Below are 22704 nucleotides of genomic sequence, written 5' to 3'. Positions count from 1 at the left end.
TTCATGCCCCTTAGACTAGCATAGTTTTAGATGAGGGAAGTAACTAAACTACTTTCTAGCCACACTCCATTTTTTTGTCTTGGAGATTGTGACCCTTGCCTGAGTTTTCTAGTCCTCAAACAGTACCGGTGGTTACTTAAGTTTGAGACCATTACAGTAAAACCTTTGCCACTATTGGACAAATCTCTTACACTCAGTCGGACAGTATTTCTTGATAGTGGGTCTCCTGTCTTTCCTCATGATACGTAACCACGCCTCTCAACTTCTTCATTCAAGAAATCCGGACGAATCCCAAAATAATGCCTGGGGGGGACAAAGACCCCCCCCCAAAAAAAAAAAAAAACAGGGAGAATTTTTAAACTGAAAAACTGTCTAATTAGTTTAAAAATTAATAGAGCAACAGGTTCTGCAACAGCAAGCATTTTCTAGACAATAGAATATTTGTGTAACATCGGGCATTACTGACTAACTACAGGTTACGGGTTAGTCACACTAGGCTAGTAGCCTCTTTTCAGAGGAGAACCAAGGTAGCATTTGTAGTGTTAGGGGAAATTTGGCCATGGCATTGAGGAACTTCCGCTAGTCTTTTCGACAGGCGCTGTGGGATCTTTTACATCCACCTGAGTTACACCAACTCAAACAGATGGGGCCTCAGTTTTACATCTCAGCCAAAGGATGACACACACAGGAGTGCAGCACCCACCTTGTTATGCAGTACAGTGTCAGTAATTTATCCGACTGGTGTCAGAACAGAATCTGCATAAAAAGTGAGTACACTACCTGTTGCTCCACTGACACTGTGATTTGGAATCCTACTGCTGCCATCTGCTGATGTCACTACGAATCTGAATGTGAAGATTCCAATGCCATGTGCAGTAAAGTACAACTTTACCAAAACCATACATAAATGAGTCCTGTCATCATTCCATTTATAACTACGGGTACATCTGCTACAGGCCAAGCCTGACGCCTGCGGTCATCATTCCATTTATAACTACGGGTACATCTGCTACAGGCCGAGCCTGACGCCTGCGGTCATCATTCCATTTATAACTACGGGTACATCTGCTACAGGCCGAGCCTGACACCTGCGGTCATCGTTCCATTTATAACTACGGGTACGTCTGCCACAGGCCGAGCCTGACGCCTGCGGTCATCATTCCATTTATAACTACGGGTTCATCTGCTACAGGCCGAGCCTGACGCCTGCGGTCATCGTTCCATTTCTAACTACGGGTACGTCTGCCATAGGCCGAGCTTGATGCCTATCATTCCATTTAGAGCTACAGGTACCACTCCCACTGGCAGAGCCTGACATCTACTGTCATCGTTCCATTTATAATCTTAATGAATCATTTTTTTTTTTTTTTAGCATTCTACAGTGTGTCCAGCTGTCCATTTTGCCATAAAATAGTTCCCAAATGACTCATTCATGTTCCAGCACAACCAATCACAGCCTCTTTCAGTGAGACAGACAGTAGAGCTCTGGCTGGTCAGCACTCAGATGATGGACGGTAGGGCTATGGCTGGTCAGCACTCAGATGATGGACGGTAGGGCTGTGGCTGGTCAGCACTCAGATGATGGACGGTAGGGCTATGGCTGGTCGGCACTCGGACGGTAGGGCTATGGCTGGTTGGCACTCGGACGGTAGGGGCTATGGCTGGTCGGCACTCAGATGGACGGTAGGGCTATGGCTGTTCGGCACTCAGATGGACGGTAGGGCTCTGGCTGGTCGGCACTCAGATGGACGGTAGGGCTATGGCGGGTTGGCACTCAGATGGACAGTAGGGCTATGGCTGGTCAGCACTGAGATGATGGACGGTAGGGCTATGGCTGGTCAGCACTGAGATGATGGACGGTAGGGCTATGGCTGGTCAGCACTCAGATGATGGATGGTAGGGCTATGGCTGGTCAGCACTCAAGTCGATTTTTTTAAATCTCCTCTCCTTTTCCTTTCAGGAGGCACAACATACTAACCTATTATGCTGGGACTGTACAGCATTATGTTTCCACTCTGCCTGTAGTACCACAATCTCCTTTGCTGCTTGTCACCTCTGCTGTGCTGTGCTTATCGGGGTCAGAATACTACCCCATAGCTTGACCAATATCCACCAACTCTGCCACAGCCATGAGAAAGCCACCATTGTGCACTCAGTGACCTGGCTAACCTTTTAAATTAGAAAATGTTGTTGCAAACTAAATTCTTCCACAGCAGTAACACAAGGGTTTTACTGTCCAGTTGACAGACTGACTTATCCATCCACATTCTTTCACCCCTAAGAGGTGAACCTACTCACCAAAACACGTCAACAAACAGGCCCAATATGTCTCATTAAATAGAACAGAGAGTATAGCTAAAATAAAATACAGACTTTGACAAAACAAAGGAAACTGTGTGTGTGTGTGTGTGTGGGGGGGGGGGGGGGGGTCAGCCATAACAATTCGATGAGTATTTTTAATCAACTCTTTCAACATGGCTATTTCAAACATATAATAGCTAGCCAGAACATTTTAATGTACTACACTTAGCTGGGACAGTTCATATTAATACATTTCAACAACTTATAAAGACAGATATTTGCCACAACAGCAGTTAATGTGCATAGAAGAAGCCTCTGATTAAAAAAAGGTACCAGAACATATACCAAATATGGTTAAGAAATAAACATTACCATAAAGTGTAAATACTATAACCTAGTAAACAACTATGTCAGTACTTCAGTTAATCACGTAGCAAATGTCTCCTCACTACAGTTTAAGTGAAACAGGTTCTGTTGATATAATTAGGTTATAAAACTGCACACGTGGTTACTAGACATGTATAAGTGCACATTTGTAATGTGAGCACTCCTCTGCCTTTCACAACACACAACCTGCACATCAGTTGTGATTTTAGGCTATTAGCAAAAGTATTGCAAAATTATCGCTGCAGGTCACCTTGACACTATCAGAAAAAAAACTGCAAGGATTTACATGGCTCATGTTCTGCTCATCTTATTTATGACAACATGTCGGCATCTTCTTTGTTCAAGTTTTTTATATATTTAAAATGTTTACCTACATGTGACTCAGCCCTGTATCAAACAGTCACATGACATCCTATATAATGAATGTCACTATTGAAGTCGTCACATAAATCTGGAAATATTAATGACGTACATATCTGTTACATGGCAGAAATCACCAACAGTACAATCTGATTAAGCATTACGAGTAACAAACTGCTAAACTGAAAACTTGCTTTAACTACTTCTATTTGGCTCCACCTTGATCACACTTCTAAGCATTGGGGATTAGGCTGCACCCGAGATGAAGTACTTGATACACAACACAAACAACCTTGCTCATATTACACCTGTAGTTTAATTCTGTGGTTGGAGCAAGTACAGATACAGTGCAGTAGCTGTGAGAAATATATTACATAATGGGAAAGGTCTAGCTAAGCTGAGGTACGCATAGTTACTACCATGTGTAAACAGTCAGCTTTACATGGGAATTACATTTAACGTTTTAGCAGAGGAAGGTGATCACACAGCTTATCTTGACTTGATAAAAGGATTCAACCCTAAACCTCCTGCAGTCATTCATAAGTAAGCTAAATGCTTAAAATGTAGAACTGTATGCAGTAAGATGGATAGTACACTGGCTGAAAGACAGAAGCCACATATTTTGTGCAGCAATCTCACCTGGATCTAGGAAAGTACCTAGTGGAGTCCCTCGAGGGCTCTGTACTGGGACTCCTTTCTTTTAGGCATGAACTACTCTGATCCCCAAACTGAGAAACAGACTAAGTCTGCAAACTGAGTATTACTGTCAATACTCCGTCTAACACCTGCATCCTTACTCTAGTTGATACCTAATATACTGAAAATGGGCTCAAATCAAATTGAAAAAAAAAAAATGTATCATCATTTGTTTCGTCAGACAACCCCTAATCTCAACATAGTCCAGACAACATTCCACTTGTTTGTCTTTTCTGCTTTTTCCCGGTTTGGGGTCGCCACAGCGGATCTCCGGTCAGCTAATGATTGGCAGTAGAATTTTTATGGTGCCGAGTTGCCAGCCCGATGCCCAACCTTCAACGAAGGCACGCACATTCATGCATGTCTTTCAAACACCACTCGACCGCAGGGAGGACATGCAGACTCCACACAGAAGGCACTCCAGCTGTGAATGGAACAGGAGAATCTCTTGCTGTGAGGCAACAATGCTACCGCTGCACCACAACATTTCACTAGTAAATGAAAAGTTCACCAGGGACTTTTGGTTTCTGGTTTGGCAGTTCCCTCTCATTTAATCTTTGTGTGCCAAATGGTGTCAGACAATCCTTTTGCTTAGCACAACAACCAACCAAGGGTATGTCATCCAGATCTAAACACACCACCCCCTTATTTTCAAGCAATGATTAAACAAATTATAGAACATGATATTGTCTCCTGGATGTACCTCACTGGACATGTCATACTACAGAATGCCCAGAGGTTCCAGGCTAAAATGTCACGCTTAAAGACCCTGAGGTACCAGGCTAAAATGTCACGCATAAAGACCCTGAGGTACCAGGAAAAGCTAGGAGTGCTTTCTCCTTAATACTTACCTAGCTACCAGGAGAATCCAGGAGCATTATCTCATCACCTTAGAGAGTCTTGAGGGGAATGTGTGCCTTGCCCTCTATGCCATTAGAGACCCTGCTGTCCCTGGCCTCCTATACCTCTGCAAGTCTAGTAGCTAAGCAAACACTATAAACAGGAGCCTAAACCTTCACCAGCTGACAACTAAAACACAATGGACAGGTAAACCCATTGTGAAGCACCTATCCCATCTCCGGAAAAAGATGGCCCAGCAGGTTTAACAGTGTAATACATTAGCATCCTTCAAACAGAAGGATGACCCGATGGGTACCCTGATGTTTATCCCACGACTAAATGACCTAGCCCTTCTTCAGAGTGGGGTTCATCTTGAAGGTAGGTATTAGCATGAAATTAATGGTCGCAAGATGAAACTGCCATGAAACTCCTACAAATGATGCTGGTACGACATGTATGTAGTTAAAAATATTACGATGCGCTGCTAAGGGTATACACTGGGCACAGTTGCTTGTTAGAGATGCAGTATTTAAAGGGCCAGGGGGATTAAACAAATAGGATGCCAAGCATCTGCAGTCACACTGTGTGATTATTAGTAGTGCATGAAGAAGGTCGATGTTTGTGTATTTGTTCATTATGGCTCCCTTCCACCTTTAAACGACTCAGCAAAGCTGCTATCCTAACAATGGGAAAAGTCAAGGTGACGTGATTTTCATGATGAAAGTTCAGCAGTGATCGTTATGCTCAAACCATCCCTCAGTTATAATAGTTATTTATTTATTTACTTTATTTTACATTTGTTGACCGGGATAGCCTGACTGGATACATGTCCATTTTCAGTGGAGGCCCTGGGAGAAAAGCTCCAATACTACAGATAAAGCTTTACACCATGCAAGATAAACCTTTACACAATACAAGAAAGAAGACACGATTTGCAAGGTGCATCAGTATTGCCCTCATAGAAGATTAGAAAAATTTACAGTCTATCATAATTAAAAACAAGTAAAGTTACACACTATTCATTATGAGGGAAATTAGGTACTGCTTACAGTGTAATTTAGAAGATGTTAGAAAAAAGGAGTTAGTCAGGACTGGAACAGGGACATAGCCAGTGTGTAGTAAAATACTGTTTGAGACTTTTTTTGAATCGAGTTAACGAGGGTTTAAGAGTAAGGTCAGCTGGAAGTGAATTCCAGATTTTGCCAACAAAATTGGCAAACAGGGAGTCACCCTCTGAGTTGTTAGTTTTGAGTGTTTGAACCAGCAGTTTGTTAGAAGAGCAAAGTGGCCTAGAGTTACTATTGGTACTGATAATGTTTTTAAGGGCAGGTATATTTTTAGGTTGGTTGAGAACCTTGTGTGCTACTATGGGTTGACTGAATTGAAGTAGGCTGGGTAACTGGCAATGTGGTTATAGCCGCTTGAGAGTTTGCTAAGATCAGATTTGTTCAAGCCAGTGAGTACAGGGGAGGCGTATAGAAGGGTAGAGAGTAGATGACTGCTGTCGATGGCTGTCCTGGCTGATGGGGTTAGAAACAGTTTATCTTTATATAGTGATCAGAGTTTCTTATTAATGGTTTTGATGGTTTGATTGACATGCTTATCAAATTTGAGGTTGTTGTCTATTATTACTCCTAAGAGTTCAGTATGGGCATCTGGGAAAATAAAGGTACCATTGTTTGATTTTTATAGCAAAGGAAAGTGGAGTGGACTTACAAGTGGGGGAGAAAAATAGTAGCTTAGTTTTGTTAGGGTTCAAGAGCAGACAACGATCGGAGAGCCAATTTTCGACTGTGTTGAAGGTTAACTGAAATAAGGTCTGGAAGTGTGTCAAGGAGGAGGCAGAGCAGATCAAAGTTGAATCAAAGTATTGGATGCAGGTTGCATCTGTGATGACAGTGTTGTCATTAATAAAAACTGAAAAAAGTAGGGGACCTAATATAGGGCCATAATATGTGAACAAATTATCTGCAAGATAACAGTGGTTGACTGTTTTGGAAACAATTGACTCGGACTTTATAAAGCTCTCATGCCATCACCTTTACTTCAAGTAAACGATGCCACATCTCTGTGAAATGATCCCAAACAATTAATTTACTGTACAAAACAGCAATGTCAAATTAAACATACATGCATTAGAAAAATTTAAGGTGTAATGCCTTGTCTGTGACATCTTGGCTAAACCACATTCAATAAAAACAAATCATATGTCAAAATGTTGCAATACATATACTAAATATCACCAATGTAATCTGTCCAAACAAATAAACACATACTTAAATGGGTCAAGCAAAAGGCATTCCTGAAACCTTCTTCCAGGTTATGCAAGAAAAATAAAAACAAATAAAATGAGCCATAGTCACTGCCATCTATTTCTTTTCTGAAAACGAATCAAAAGAAATAATTCAAAGGGAATAAATGTCTCAAGTAACAAACATATGACTTATTTTCTGCTAGCCATCACTTTAGACAGTCACTTGTTAATAATAATCTATCACGGAATGTGCATTAATACCCAAAATAGAATAAACACTTGTGCTAAACAGCAAAAAAGTATCTCTTTAGACAAATCAATACATGCAATAAAAAGTATTAAAGTGACCAGTAAATAAAGAGCAGGTAAAAAAAAAGTACAACTACATTACACAATATAGCACACTGCGTAATCTAAACCGCTTTCAATGTACCTTGTTTTATTTATGTTTTTATTATTACATTTAATTGTTCTGAAAACCCTTTTCAGTTATAACCTGGACTATGTCAGGCACGTTAAAGGTGAGACACTGATATTACACATGAACAAATGACAGACAACTACAAGACAAGCCTTCATCCAAGTTAACGTAGACGTTACAGAAATGTAATGAAGAGTTCCAGGCCTTCTAGCTACAGAACAAAGTCTGAATGTGTAAAATCTTCAGTTGACACAAGAATACATGCACATCCAACATTCACAGAGATCATAAAAAGAAAAGAAAAAAGTTTATGCACCTGCTAACAGACTATATTTTTCTTGAAGTACAATCTGCAGTTGAAGCTTTGGAGTTCCTGTAACACATGTATGATACATAAGAGAAAAAAAAGAGTAGATAAAGCTTTGAAATAAGAGCAGCGGAAGAGAAGAAACCAAGAAAGACTAGTAATACTAGAGGCTGGTGTGAGAACAAGGTCAGGGGATAAGATGCAACAATGGAAATTTTAACAAACAATGAGGAAACATGTCTGTGTGGACGATCTAAGATTCCCTCGACTTCAGGCACTTAATGAAAACCATACTGTGAATATCCCACCTAATAAGTCATAAAAACACTTTCTTTAAAAACTTTCTAAAAGTATAAAAAACACTAAAGAAAGCAGAGAAGCACAACCTGCTTCAAGCCGAATCTCCTTTATTACAAACAGAAACAAGCAATCCAAATAGTTGGAGAAACAATTAGAATCGTTCGTTTTTTTCAGCTACTACTCGGATCGCTTATTTGTATGTTCTTAATAAATATTCGACTTCCCTACTTTCACTACTGGATTTATACATTAGAAAGTTTTTAAAGAAAGTATTTCTACTACCTGTTAATAGGTGGGATATTTACAACATGGTTTTTATTAGGTGCCTCAACTCTAGGGAATCTCAGATCTTCCACAAAGAGAAGGTTCATAGGTTCATACTAGGCTATCTGCCCTGGGGCATTTATATGCCTAGCCCGATTGTGTTTGGCTTACGCCACCCCTTGATTTGAGTATACTGTGCCCTTTTTAAAGTTTAGTTTACTGTGCCTCTGTCTAACAGTGACACGGAAGTAATCCCCGGGACAAACCTACAATCCCCCATCCACTCATCAAGATTCTTCTTGAAGAGAGTCAGTGAGGTGCTCTGCCTAACATGAATTGGAATTCTATTCCAGAGCGAAGGGAGCCTCTGGGTTATGAATCTGTCCCTCCAGCATGTTCTATTTGTTTCTGTGCTGAGGTTCAAGTCCCTCGAGCGCGTGGCTCTAAGGGATTTAGATTTACTGAGGTGGAGCATGTCCATTAATTCTGGGTTGGACATAGATTTATATGCCAGGCACAGATCGCCTCGAAGTAGGCGGTATGCAACTGAGTAGAGCTGGAGTTTTTTTAACCGATCAGCATATGGCATCTGTTTGAGTCCCTTGATCCTCCTGGTGAGGTACTTTTGGGGTCTTTCTAATTGCTGCAGGTGTCGGGTAAGGTACATCCCAAAGGGGGCATTGCATTTTATGATGGGCCTGATGAGGGATGAATAAAGGGGCACGATTACCTCTCTTGATCTAGATGTGAATCCTTTCATGATGAGGTGGGCTATGTAGAAGGTCTTTCTAACCATTTTGGCAATGTGGTTGTCAAAGGAGAGATTGCTATCAACTTGGGTCCCCAGATCCCCAATTACTTTCTCTGTACTTAATGGGTTACCACCTATGTGGTAATTTGTGGGCACATTGTTTTTGCCAAAGGGTATGACTATACACTTTTTGGCATTTAGGTTTAGACCATGGCTCTGGCACCAGTTATCAGTCTCTGCAAGACCTTTTTGAATGATGTTTGTCTCAGCTGGAGAGTCGATTATGGCGCCCAGTTTGCAGTCATCTGCGAACTTGGTGAGCCACAGTCCTCCCACGTTGGCCTGTACCTCAGAAAAGTAAATACCGAACAAGAGAGGTCCCAGGACAGAACCTTGTGGGATGCCACTTGTGACCGGTTTCGAGTCTGACATGGCTCCAGCAACTCTGACTCTGTGGGTTCTGTCTGAGCCAGTTTGCAACCCATTTTGTGACATAGGGGTTTATATTTAGGCTGGATAGCTTATCTATGATGCCCGAGTGGGGTATTGTGTCAAATGCCTTTGCGAGGTCCAGATAGGCTGTGTGGACTACCTTCCCTTCATCTATGGCCTTGGTGACTGTTTTGAAGAAGTCGACCAGGTTCAAAAGGCAGGATCTGCCCTTGATGAAGCCAAATTGGGTAGGATCTAGTGTCTGTAGGTCCCCAATGTCTTTGTTTATGAGTTCCATGATGATCCTCTCCATAGCCTTGTAGACTAGGCTAGTCAGGCTTATGGGCCGATAGTTTCCAGGGTCCGCAGAGGCGCCACCTTTGTGGAGTGGGACCACTGTTGCTGTACTCCATTCTTTGGGCACATATCCTGTAGTGAGGCTGAGATTGTACAGCAATTTTATTTGAGGGATTAGTTCTTCTTGGAGTTCATGTAGGACGCAACCCGGGACGCCATCTGGTCCCATGGAAGCAGTGTTTTTTGCTTTGGAGAAGGCGGCCTTCACCTGAGCATCAGAGATGTTTGGGAGGCTGCACTGCCGGGATAGATACTTGCTCTTTTGGGGGGGAGGGGGTGGAGAAGTTTGCACTGAACCTGTCTGCCAGGATATTGGCGATGTCTGTGGGTTCAGTGTATTTTTTGTTGCTTAGAATCAACTCAGAACAAGTCTGGGAGTTGCATCCCAGGTTCCTAACATAACTGAAAAAAGCCTTATGATTGTCTTTAGTGTCCTGTGCAATTTTTCTCTCAAAGCTGGCCTTGGAGGATTTTTTGAGGGATCGTAATTTTTTGCTAGTGCTGATCAGAGATACCTTCCCTTTTAGGGATTTTGCTCTATCATGTAGTAGCTTCCTCCTTCTGTTGTACAGTTTATTTATGGCTGGGGTCCACCAGACTGGATGCCTTCCTTTGGATGATTGGGTCTTGATTTTGTTTGGGATAGCATGATCCATGCATTCCTGGAGATGTCCGTAGAATGCGTTTATATAGGATTCTGCAGTTTGGGCCGTAGTTTCCACTGGCCATGGGGCCTTGAAGGATTCCACTTCAGGTTTGAGAAGTGTGAAGTTCGCTTTTGAGAAGTTTTTCACTGTGGTTTTTCTGGGCTGGGGGTGGGGTCGGGATGTGGATATCCAGTTAAATTAATTTATGGTCTGATCTTACCAATGAGGGATATACTTCTGGTATGGAGCATAGAGTCCCCATGTTGGTAATGATCAGGTCTAGTATGTTTTCCCCTCTTGTGGGAGTGGTGACTAGTTGTTCCATAGCATTTGAGTTTATAAATTCCAGGAACCTTTGGGCTAAGGTGCTGGGGCTTGAGTAATGCTCCCCAGTCTATGTTTGGGTAGTTGAAGTCACCCAATATAATGGTGTTCGGAGAGATCTTCATGTTCTCCAATGTTTTCAGGAAAACCGAGTGGGATTCCTGACTTTGAGAGGGTGGTCTGTAGGATGCTATAAACTGAAAAGCAGCCTTGCCCACTGTCAGTTGCACATGGATGGTCTCCGATACTTCGTGCAATGCCACTAACCTGGAGGTGTGGATATCCTTGATAAATATGGAAACTCCCCCTCCTTTTGTGGTTCGGTCCGGGTTTTGGGGCCGAAAATATAAGGTATAACCTGGTAGTGCTGGGGTGCTCTCTGGAGCCTTGAACCAGGTTTCTGTCACTGCACAGATATCGATGTTCTCCATACTGAGGAGCGCTTTGAGTGCGTGCATCTTGAGGTTAAGACTTCTGGCATTTAGCAGCATTACCCTTAGTTTCCTCATTATTTGTTTTCGGACCCAGTATATTGACATACTGGGTTTCTGAGATTATGAGGGACACCACAGACACTGTTTGCTTCAATAACAGAAATTTAAATTCAAGTCGATAAAGTTTAATTTGTTACAATGCCTCTTATGTCTTGAGATAATGCAACTGGTTTATTTCTACATGTGTTAACCAGGTGAGTGGGATGGGTGTAGGACCTTTATAGGGGTACATAACTTGTGATATCAGGTTAACTATACAATGAAACTAAAAAAATTAGTAGCAAACTGCAACTTCTACAATGTTTCAACAGGTACCTCACAGAATCTGCAGGGTTATACAAAGAAAGCTTTACGTTTTTGTTCAAAAGTGCCTATTCTTAAAATTCTTCCTTTGCTACCCTAACAAAGTTGTGGCAGATAAATAGCTGTCTAGGAAAACAAAGTATGTGTCAAAAACAGGTGGGCAGCTTGACATTACACGATGTACAGGTCAGGGAAATATGGGAATTTTTTTTTCCATTCAGGAAAGTTAACAATGGATGACAAAGTCTTCAGAAGGGGGTAATAAGAGTAAAAAAAAACTGATAAAAGAATATCTGGTGCAGACAAAAGACAATTATGTGGAGAATGGCAAATGAGCCTGCAATACTTGTAGCCCACCTAAAACATGCAGTGGAAAAAATGACTATACAGATAACTAATAATAATAAAGTCAAAAGTAATTTCCTTAACAGACCAGTAAATGTCATGGGCTTTCATTTCAAAAATCGTCTCATGAATATTTATAATGACGGGTTTTCTACTTTAACAAGCTCACTACAGTACATCTAACACAGCTATGGGAAACTGCCACCGTAAAATAGATACTTCCCAAAGGAAGATCACAGAATACCAATTCACACAACAGTTTTTCTCTTGGGCATTTTCACAGATTTGGTTTATCATATCTTGTTAGAACAAAGAAATATACAATACCAATTCACACAAAAGATAAGTGTTCTCTTAGTTATTTGCACAGCTTTTGTTTATTGCATCTTGTTAGAATAAGTTGCAATACAAATTTTTAAGTATAAACAAACTGGAGAGTCTCTAATCCACGGTAGATGTGGAATATTGGTTAACATGTCAATACTGAAGTGATGAGAGAGACTTACTGTGTTCAGATATGCATTCATGCTTAACTGTTCCTTCCAAGATGCGACTTCCAGCTACGATATACTTAAAATCCCGTATCTCAGTTTAAGTTTTGTTTACTGTTGAAAAAAGGAACTAAATTAGTACATGCTCATAGAATAAAGCCACAGAAGTGGTACACATTTAACAAATATTATGCACAATTCCAAAAGTAACTAAAAACTCAGGAGAGCATCACTAATTACCAGCTGCCTCAGAAGGCACCCTTGTCACAAAGCTGCTAGTTTTGTGGCACCTGAGCCTGTAACCAGGGTTGTGACTTCCACATACTTGCTAATTTTTTTGGCACACGTTATTATTAAAAAAAAAAAAAAAAATGTATGTCATTTCTTGCCATATATTACAGAAAATACTACTACTGTTTTTATGTTTTCATTTTGGATGTGCTACTTTTCTGCAATATACCAATCTACCATTTCACATTTTGCAACTGCCAGCTAAACAACTAAGCTCCAATTGCTGCTTCATTGGTAGCATATTATCAAAAACTTAATGTACTTGTAACCTCATGCGATATCCAGCTACCATGGAACAAGTCTCTGCTTCCTTCTGCCAGCTTGCATTAGGCACTTTAAGACAGAGAAGAATTTGTCTCTAACCATGGGATTCCCCTTGTTGTTATCAGAGAATCCACTTGAGAGCTGTAGATGGAGGTTAGAAATGGAAGTAAATCTCTCATGTACCCGGGCTGTTAGTGTTCACTGCACATCAACACTACACTGATTTTTGGTGGGTTTGAGATTGAAGCACTGCTTTAGCTCAGACTTTTAAATTTAGTAGATCAGTTGCAACCTGTAAGGGCCCATTTCAAAAATTCAGGCAAATGCAAAGCCCTAGGTACCTGACAATTCAGAGATCAACAAGTCAAACAGGCAAACGTGTAAGGCCATTACCTTAATATGTTCAAGGCCCATAATTCTTTGCCTTGGTAAAAGAATGAAGAGAGGCAAACTTTGCATGCATCCCACAGGCCTCCATTCTTAGAGGTTTAAGATATTACACAGTGAAGACTCTGATTTGTCTGGGTCTTTCTGTTGTTGTTGAATTAAGCAAAGCAGGTGACCGGTATAGACCAAGAATCTGCCTGGCACTTGGCTCAGAGGCTAAAGGCTGAGCATTGTTCTTGGGGTACAGGGTTTGATTTGTTCAGTCCTCATTTGCCTGCTGTGCGACTCTGAACAAGTCACTTAACCAGACAGTGCTTGAGGGCAGCGGAGAATATGGGCTAGGCGCCTTCAATGTTCTCCTGGACTGTAAGCCTAATAACTACCTATGAACTTATAAGGAGCAGAAGACTGCGGGACAAGATTCTGGGTCAAGGCTAAATGCCACAGCCCTTGTTTCCCTACCAATGTATTCACAATTTGAACGAGACCAAGATAACCCTCATAACTGAAAAAGTGTTATTTTACTTGTATTTGTTTAGTGGGGTAGACCATTGGTCATTTTCAGACTCATCACTCATCCCACGTGCTCTGTCCAATTAAGTGACTTGTTCACACAGGCAATGTAAGCTGAAGGAATCGAACCCTGGACTAGTACAGCACAATAAACAGCTCGTTAACAGTTCATTAATCCTCTGCACCAATTGTCAGAGATTACAGGTTCCTCCCTCCACTCCCATATACAAGAGTGTCAGAAAACTGACAATTGCAGTTGCGGCCAGCATTGTTGAGATGATGGTCTATCTCATCATAACTTTGCCACAGCAGGGACCACTGTGAAAGGCCTACATTCTTTTCAGTGTCAGACACCACTGTGCATGTTCAGTTTATTGTGATATAATGAAACTGAAAAAGCAGAAAACTGTAAACCCACAGGTAAATCAGGCTTGAAAGGTGACGTATTAGAGAGGCTTGCTACACTGCTTTGGAAGCAATAGGTCCTAAATAAATAAATAAAAATATGTCCTTTCTATATCTCTATTCTTGCACAGTAAAGAAGCAGTAAGCATTAGAAAAAATATTTTATCAGGGTTTTATACTTTCATAAAATATAAAATAGTACTTTTCTTTTAATTTCTCACATTCCACACCTTGAAAAGTCAGTGCACTAATGGATTACTTACTTTCAGATGGTCTTATAATGAAAAATTAGGATTGGGATGCCACATTCAAAGAAGGTACAGAGAAACATTAACATTTACACTTGCTTCTCAGTTACTCTAAATTCATAAGCACGCAGCAAGTTAAATCGCTCATCGAAACCTTTGATAACTTTGCCTTAGATGTTTCCCTTTCAAGTGAATGTCCAACACCTACTGGCTGACATCCTCCCACTCGAGCTCCACTGTAATCCTTTCAGTTTCACTGACTGCATGAGTTTTCATGTCTGTTTCTCATGTTAACAAAGTGGGGATTTATTTCTCATTTCCTCCCTCAATTAACTTACGTTTTCCATATCTAACAAAAATATATACCTAGTTTCAGCCACAAGCAAGCTTGAACATGTACATATTGTGAGACGTACAATACCAGTTTCAAAACTCTTCAAGAAAGGTTTAGTTGTCTTTATGGCCTTCCTGGTTCTTCCAGCAATTTACAGACGCTTTAAAAACAATACAAATGTGAGCTAAAGAAGCAGACAGTAGAGAAAGTACAGTTTTGTACCTACCATAAATGTAGATGTTCGAGGATTCCCTTGCTGCAGTCCTGACTATTGGGTATAGTCCGCGTCCCAGTCGGCCCGAATACCAGAGTATAAGGCTGACGTTGGTCATGGCGCCTTAGACTGGCGTCAGTACGTCAGGGTACTAATGCGCATGACCGACGTCATTTCCTCAGTCTTTTCTTGCCCCAGATGTCAGAAGACCCAAAAAGACAAGTCCCAAAAACAACCTGCACCAAAAAACATGTACAATATATACAACAATATATACAAAAAATATAAGCATGTAAACTCACCTACACAACCACCCCGAAACACAGAGGGAAGGAGGGAGGGTAAATTGGACTGCAGCAAGGGAATCCTCGAACATCTACATTTATGGTAGGTACAAAACTGTACTATGTTCTTCGTCTTCCCTTGCTGCAGTCCTGACTATTGGGTAGAATCCCAAAGCAGAGGTAAGGGAGGCTGGCAAATTATAAAGTAGCAGGAGCTGACAACATGCCTTGTAAAACAGCTGTGGCAAAACCAGCCCTAGTCTTAGAGTATATAGGCAGGTGATAATGCCTAGAGAAAGTATGCACTGAACTCCAAGTAGCTGCTTCCAGAATATCCTTAGTTGCCACCCCTTAGAAATGCTGTTGAAGTGGCAGTAGCCCTAGTGGAATGAGGCCTAATCCCAGCTGGAACCTCTTTGCCATGATGGGAATAACAAAATGCAATGCAAAAGCCAATCCACCTAGAAATAGTTTGTTTTGACACAGGCTTGCCCTGTGAACTCAAAGCAAAAGAAACAAGTAACTGCTGAGACTGCCTAAAATTCTTAGTCCTGCTCAAATAATAACGCAATTGCCTGTGTACATCTAAAGTGTGCAAAATCTTTTCCCCTTTATTTTGAGGATCTGCAAAAACGTAGGCAAATGCATAGTGTGGTGTAGAGGCACACTAGAAACCACCTTAGGCATAAAGGAAGGATTAGTGCGGAATGAAAGCCTGTCCTGATGGAAAACCAAAAGGGCTCTACTGCCATAAGGGCCTGCAACTCAGACACCCTTCTTGCAGAAGTAATAGCCAACAGAAAAGCAGTCTTCCATGACAAATATTTCAATTCAGCAGTAGCTGCAGGCTCAAAAGGTTGTAGAGTAAGTTTTCCAACACAAAATTGAGATCCCAAGCAGGAGTAGGAGCTCGTGGGGGTCTTATATTCTTTGCCCCTCTAAGAAACTGCTTGAACAAAGGATGCGAAAACAAAGGTGGGTCACAATCATAGTGAGCTGAAATTGCTGCAGCATGAATCTTTATGGAAGAGAAGGACAAACCTTTGTCCAATAATTCAGTAAGATATTGAAGAGCCACACTCAAATTAGGCTCTGAAATCTCCAAATTCTTTGCTGTACTCCAAAATAAAAATCTCTTCCATTTTTCTGCGTACACTCTCCTAGTACTAGGCCTTCTAGCTTCCATAATCACATTTAAAACTTGTTGAGGAAGCTGAGACCTGCTGTGCTTCAACACAGAATATGCCAAGCTGTGAGATGAAGAGATTGAAGCTTGACATTGAGCAGATGACCGTCCTTCTGAGATAACAGATGAGGAATCAGAGGTAAAAGGCCATGGAGGCTTCTGTACAAGACTCCTTAGAAGTGGGTACCAGTGTTGCCGAGGCCAATCTGGAGCTATCAAAATCATCCTTGGCCTGTCTTGTCTGACCTTTAATAATACCTTTGGAAGAAGAGGCAGAGGTGGAAAGGCATAGACATGAAGGTTTTCCAACTGAAAGACAGAGCATCCACTTTCCAAGCTGTGTGATGAAACCCCTTTGTGCAATACTTTGGCAGCTGGTGGTTTAGTGGAGAAGCGAACAGATCTATGTCTGGAGTTCCCCATGACACTGTCAATTTCTGAAATACATGAAGATCCAGTTTCCACTCGTGAGGATCCATGATTTGTCTGCTTAATACATCTGCTAGGGAGTTCTGTGCTCCTGGCAGAAACCTTGCCTGAAGAGTCAGTTGCAGGCTTAACGCAGTCTCCAAAACTTGTGCCCTAAAAAATGGTTGAAATGATTACACATAACATATATAGTAAAATAATCCTACGCAAAAGTAGCTTTACTCAAAAACTGATGAAATTTATCGGGTTTTATTAAGCTACTGCAGCACTTCTGTATCACTTTCATTAGATACTCCCAAGCAGTCCAGATCCAAATCACCGTTGCGGGTCCAAGATTTGTTTATAATCCTGAGCCCACAAAAATTCCTTTAACAAGATTATTTATCAGTGTATTTGGCAGTTGTTATCATTTTAGATAATTGCATTCATTAGTTTGCATTGGAAGCCAATCAGTGATGACCTATGTTAAGATGTCTTGAGTAGACGACTATGTAGTTAGATATACTTGTTTTCCGGGGTTAAAAAGGCCATCTGGGCTGCTGTATTCAGTCTCACACCCAGAAAGCACTGTTCTCCATACTGAGGAGCGCTTTGAGTGCGTGCATCTTGAGGTTAAGACTTCATGCTTAGCAGCATTACCCTTAGTTTCCTCATTATTTGTTTTCGACCCAGTATATTGACATACTGGGTTTCTGAGATTATGAGGGACACCACAGACACTGTTTGCTTCAATAACAGAAATTTAAATTCAAGTCGATAAAGTTTAATTTGTTACAATGCCTCTTATGTCTTGAGATAATGCAACTGGTTTATTTCTACATGTGTTAACCAGGTGAGTGGGATGGGTGTAGGACCTTTATAGGGGTACATAACTTGTGATATCAGGTTAACTATACAATGAAACTAAAAAAATTAGTAGCAAACTGCAACTTCTACAATGTTTCAACAGGTACCTCACAGAATCTGCAGGGTTATACAAAGAAAGCTTTACGTTTTGTTCAAAAGTGCCTATTCTTAAAATTCTTCCTTTGCTACCCTAACAAAGTTGTGGCAGATAAATAGCTGTCTAGGAAAACAAAGTATGTGTCAAAAACAGGTGGGCAGCTTGACATTACACGATGTACAGGTCAGGGAAATATGGGAATTTTTTTTTCCATTCAGGAAAGTTAACAATGGATGACAAAGTCTTCAGAAGGGGGTAATAAGAGTAAAAAAAAACTGATAAAAGAATATCTGGTGCAGACAAAAGACAATTATGTGGAGAATGGCAAATGAGCCTGCAATACTTGTAGCCCACCTAAAACATGCAGTGGAAAAAATGACTATACAGATAACTAATAATAATAAAGTCAAAAGTAATTTCCTTAACAGACCAATAAATGTCATGGGCTTTCATTTCAAAATCGCCTCATGAATATTTATAATGACGGGTTTTCTACTTTAACAAGCTCACTACAGTACATCTAACACAGCTATGGGAAACTGCCAACAGAAAATAGATACTTCCCAAAGGAAGATCACAGAATACCAATTCACAACAGTTTTTCTCTTGGGCATTTTCACAGATTTGGTTTATCATATCTTGTTAGAACAAAGAAATATACAATACCAATTCACACAAAAGATAAGTGTTCTCTTAGTTATTTGCACAGCTTTTGTTTATTGCATCTTGTTAGAATAAGTTGCAATACAAATTTTTAAGTATAAACAAACTGGAGAGTCTCTAATCCACGGTAGATGTGGAATATTGGTTAACATGTCAATACTGAAGTGATGAGAGAGACTTACTGTGTTCAGATATGCATTCATGCTTAACTGTTCCTTCCAAGATGCGACTTCCAGCTACGATATACTTAAAATCCCGTATCTCAGTTTAAGTTTTGTTTACTGTTGAAAAAAGGAACTAAATTAGTACATGCTCATAGAATAAAGCCACAGAAGTGGTACACATTTAACAAATATTATGCACAATTCCAAAAGTAACTAAAAACTCAGGAGAGCATCACTAATTACCAGCTGCCTCAGAAGGCACCCTTGTCACAAAGCTGCTAGTTTTGTGGCACCTGAGCCTGTAACCAGGGTTGTGACTTCCACATACTTGCTAATTTTTTTGGCACACGTTATTATTAAAAAAAAAAAAAAAAATGTATGTCATTTCTTGCCATATATTACAGAAAATACTACTACTGTTTTTATGTTTTCATTTTGGATGTGCTACTTTTCTGCAATATACCAATCTACCATTTCACATTTTGCAACTGCCAGCTAAACAACTAAGCTCCAATTGCTGCTTCATTGGTAGCATATTATCAAAAACTTAATGTACTTGTAACCTCATGCGATATCCAGCTACCATGGAACAAGTCTCTGCTTCCTTCTGCCAGCTTGCATTAGGCACTTTAAGACAGAGAAGAATTTGTCTCTAACCATGGGATTCCCCTTGTTGTTATCAGAGAATCCACTTGAGAGCTGTAGATGGAGGTTAGAAATGGAAGTAAATCTCTCATGTACCCGGGCTGTTAGTGTTCACTGCACATCAACACTACACTGATTTTTGGTGGGTTTGAGATTGAAGCACTGCTTTAGCTCAGACTTTTAAATTTAGTAGATCAGTTGCAACCTGTAAGGGCCCATTTCAAAAATTCAGGCAAATGCAGCCCTAGGTACCTGACAATTCAGAGATCAACAAGTCAAACAGGCAAACGTGTAAGGCCATTACCTTAATATGTTCAAGGCCCATAATTTTTTTGCCTTGGTAAAGAATGAAGAGAGGCAAACTTTGCATGCATCCCACAGGCCTCCATTCTTAGAGGTTTAAGATATTACACAGTGAAGACTCTGATTTGTCTGGGTCTTTCTGTTGTTGTTGAATTAAGCAAAGCAGGTGACCGGTATAGACCAAGAATCTGCCTGGCACTTGGCTCAGAGGCTAAAGGCTGAGCATTGTTCTTGGGGTACAGGGTTTGATTTGTTCAGTCCTCATTTGCCTGCTGTGCGACTCTGAACAAGTCACTTAACCAGACAGTGCTTGAGGGCAGCGGAGAATATGGGCTAGGCACCTTCAATGTTCTCCTGGACTGTAAGCCTAATAACTACCTATGAACTTATAAGGAGCAGAAGACTGCGGGACAAGATTCTGGGTCAAGGCTAAATGCCACAGCCCTTGTTTCCCTACCAATGTATTCACAATTTGAACGAGACCAAGATAACCCTCATAACTGAAAAAGTGTTATTTTACTTGTATTTGTTTAGTGGGGTAGACCATTGGTCATTTTCAGACTCATCACTCATCCCACGTGCTCCGTCCAATTAAGTGACTTGTTCACACAGGCAATGTAAGCTGAAGGAATCGAACCCTGGGCTAGTAGAGCACAATAAACAGCTCATTAACAGTTCATTAATCCTCTGCACCAACTGTCAGAGATTACAGGTTCCTCCCTCCACTCCCATATACAAGAGTGTCAGGAAACTGACAATTGCAGTTGCGGCCAGCATTGTTGAGATGATGGTCTATCTCATCATAACTTTGCCACAGCAGGGACCACTGTGAAAGGCCTACATTCTTTTCAGTGTCAGACACCACTGTGCATGTTCAGTTTATTGTGATATAATGAAACTGAAAAAGCAGAAAACTGTAAACCCACAGGTAAATCAGGCTTGAAAGGTGACGCAGAGAGGCTTGCTACACTGCTTTGGAAGCAATAGGTCCTAAATAAATAAATAAAATATGTCCTTTCTATATCTCTATTCTTGCACAGTAAAGAAGCAGTAAGCATTAGAAAAAATATTTTATCAGGGTTTTATAATTTCATAAAATATAAAATAGTACTTTTCTTTTAATTTCTCACATTCCACACCTTGAAAAGTCAGTGCACTAATGGATTACTTACTTTCAGATGGTCTTATAATGAAAAAATTAGGATTGGGATGCCACATTCAAAGAAGGTACAGAGAAACATTAACATTTACACTTGCTTCTCAGTTACTCTAAATTCATAAGCACGCAGCAAGTTAAATCGCTCATCGAAACCTTTTATAACTTTGCCTTAGATGTTTCCCTTTCAAGTGAATGTCCAACACCTACTGGCTGACATCCTCCCACTCGAGCTCCACTGTAATCCTTTCAGTTTCACTGACTGCATGAGTTTTCATGTCTGTTTCTCATGTTAACAAAGTGGGGATTTATTTCTCATTTCCTCCCTCAATTAACTTACATTTTCCATATCTAACAAAAATATATACCTAGTTTCAGCCACAAGCAAGCTTGAACATGTACATATTGTGAGACGTACAATACCAGTTTCAAAACTCTTCATGAAAGGTTTAGTTGTCTTTATGGCCTTCCTGGTTCTTCCAGCAATTTACAGACGCTTTAAAAACAATACAAATGTGAGCTAAAGAAGCAGACAGTAGAGAACTGCAGGATAACATGCTAAACATGCCTGCCAAAACACTGAAAAATGCAAGGCTTTGAAAAGTTTTCAAGTGTCGCATTGCATACAAACATTACATAGGACTTGCTCCTGTACAGTTGGGTTCATTCTGAATACAAGGTTCTAGGAATCACTTCAGTTGGATGGCAGTTTTTTTTTTAAATGAATGAAAAATAAAAATGAATTGTGTATGGCTTTGCATTATTAAGCAGGGTGTGTAACATTCACCCCTTTCTGATGACAAACATTTAACTAGAGACAGTACATTGATAACATTACTGCAATTAAAAAGAAGACAATTCAGACTGCTTACTTAGTCAAAAATTTTAATACAAGTTACCCTACTCAGACTTTAGTATGCAAAGAAAAGGCACAAACAGGATGTTTTCCAGTGGTAATGTGTTTGTCATACTCTAAAAACTACATCAAACCTACTAAAAGTATGTAACCACAGTTCCAGCCGGACTCAAACTTATTCCCTTAAGAGCCAGAATGAACCAGTCTGACAGGATCCTTGCTTACCAAAACAAAAGCAAGATATAAAAAGATCAAAATGTGTTTGTTTAGGCAGAAAAGCAGCATTACCTAGTAGAAATACTTTTTACAAAAAGAAATAAAAGGTCAATGCAACTAAATACAAATGCACCCGTACATACGACTTAAAGGTAATGAACGTTGCGAGCTGTACATTTATTCATTACCCCCCAACAAGCTGATAATAAAGCACTATATTTACCAAAGTACAGGACTAGGTAAGAAAGGTAACCTAACGGTTGCCCTACTTAGGTTGGTCAAGTTGCCTTCATTCATTTTCCCCTAGTTCACCTTTCAGTGATTGTTTTCTTTAGGACACATCACTGCATTTTGTACAGGTGAGGGCAGTGCAGACTTACCCGACTCCCTGACTGGGCTGTCAGTTAAGTGTTTGGCACATTTGTTTAAACGTTATTCTAATTCTATACTTTCTGAATATTAAAAAGTTTCAGAATGTTAAGTATATTAAAAAAAAAATTGAAAAACTAATGTTGGGCATTACTGGCTTAATGTTATTGAAAGCCAGCAAGCCACATCCAGCAAAGAAAGAGCTGCCCCCCCCCCATTATACACAATTTTAAATGTCTTACAGTCCTTTGGGGGTTGCATTGGGCAGAAGCCCCTTGATGGATGTTACCCTGCCATTTTTTTTTAATCTTATCTTCTTAAGAACAACTTGATTCACACAAAGATTTATTTCTTAAAAAAAGATGTATAACATTCTAATGTTAGCGCACATCACACTAGGTACAGTGCGTGCTAACGAGCATCCTCTGGTACATCCTAATTCAAACTGACCATCTTAACAGTGAGCCTTTTATACTACCATACCAAACAACTGTTCTACCTCTGCTCATGCCATTATTTAGTTATATAACTAGTCCGTCTATGCGCTAGGTGTGCCATTA

At 40.4% G+C, this 22704-nt stretch overlaps 1 protein-coding gene and 1 long non-coding RNA gene across 2 annotated transcripts in view; both read right to left on the bottom strand.

Annotated features, from left to right (window-relative positions):
- Positions 1-12394, bottom strand: part of LOC122815095 (plexin-B2-like) — a 368973-nt gene extending 356579 nt beyond the window's left edge. The window contains exon 1 of the mRNA XM_044087337.1: positions 12290-12394. The gene's annotated coding sequence lies outside the window, so the exon portion shown is untranslated. The remainder of the gene's footprint in view (positions 1-12289) is intronic.
- Positions 12395-18587: 6193 nt separating this feature from the next.
- LOC122815933 overlaps positions 18588-22704 on the bottom strand; it is an 820199-nt gene continuing 816082 nt past the window's right edge. The window contains exon 3 of the long non-coding RNA XR_006367016.1: positions 18588-18716. This is a non-coding gene — a long non-coding RNA (uncharacterized LOC122815933). The remainder of the gene's footprint in view (positions 18717-22704) is intronic.

The sequence above is a fragment of the Protopterus annectens genome, chromosome 11.part0, assembly GCF_019279795.1.
Source record: "Protopterus annectens isolate FY-2018-M chromosome 11.part0, PAN1.0, whole genome shotgun sequence".
NCBI classification, from domain to species: Eukaryota; Metazoa; Chordata; order Ceratodontiformes; family Protopteridae; genus Protopterus; species Protopterus annectens.
Note: the sequence above shows the minus strand (reverse complement) of the source record. Positions and strands in the feature narration are given on the sequence as shown.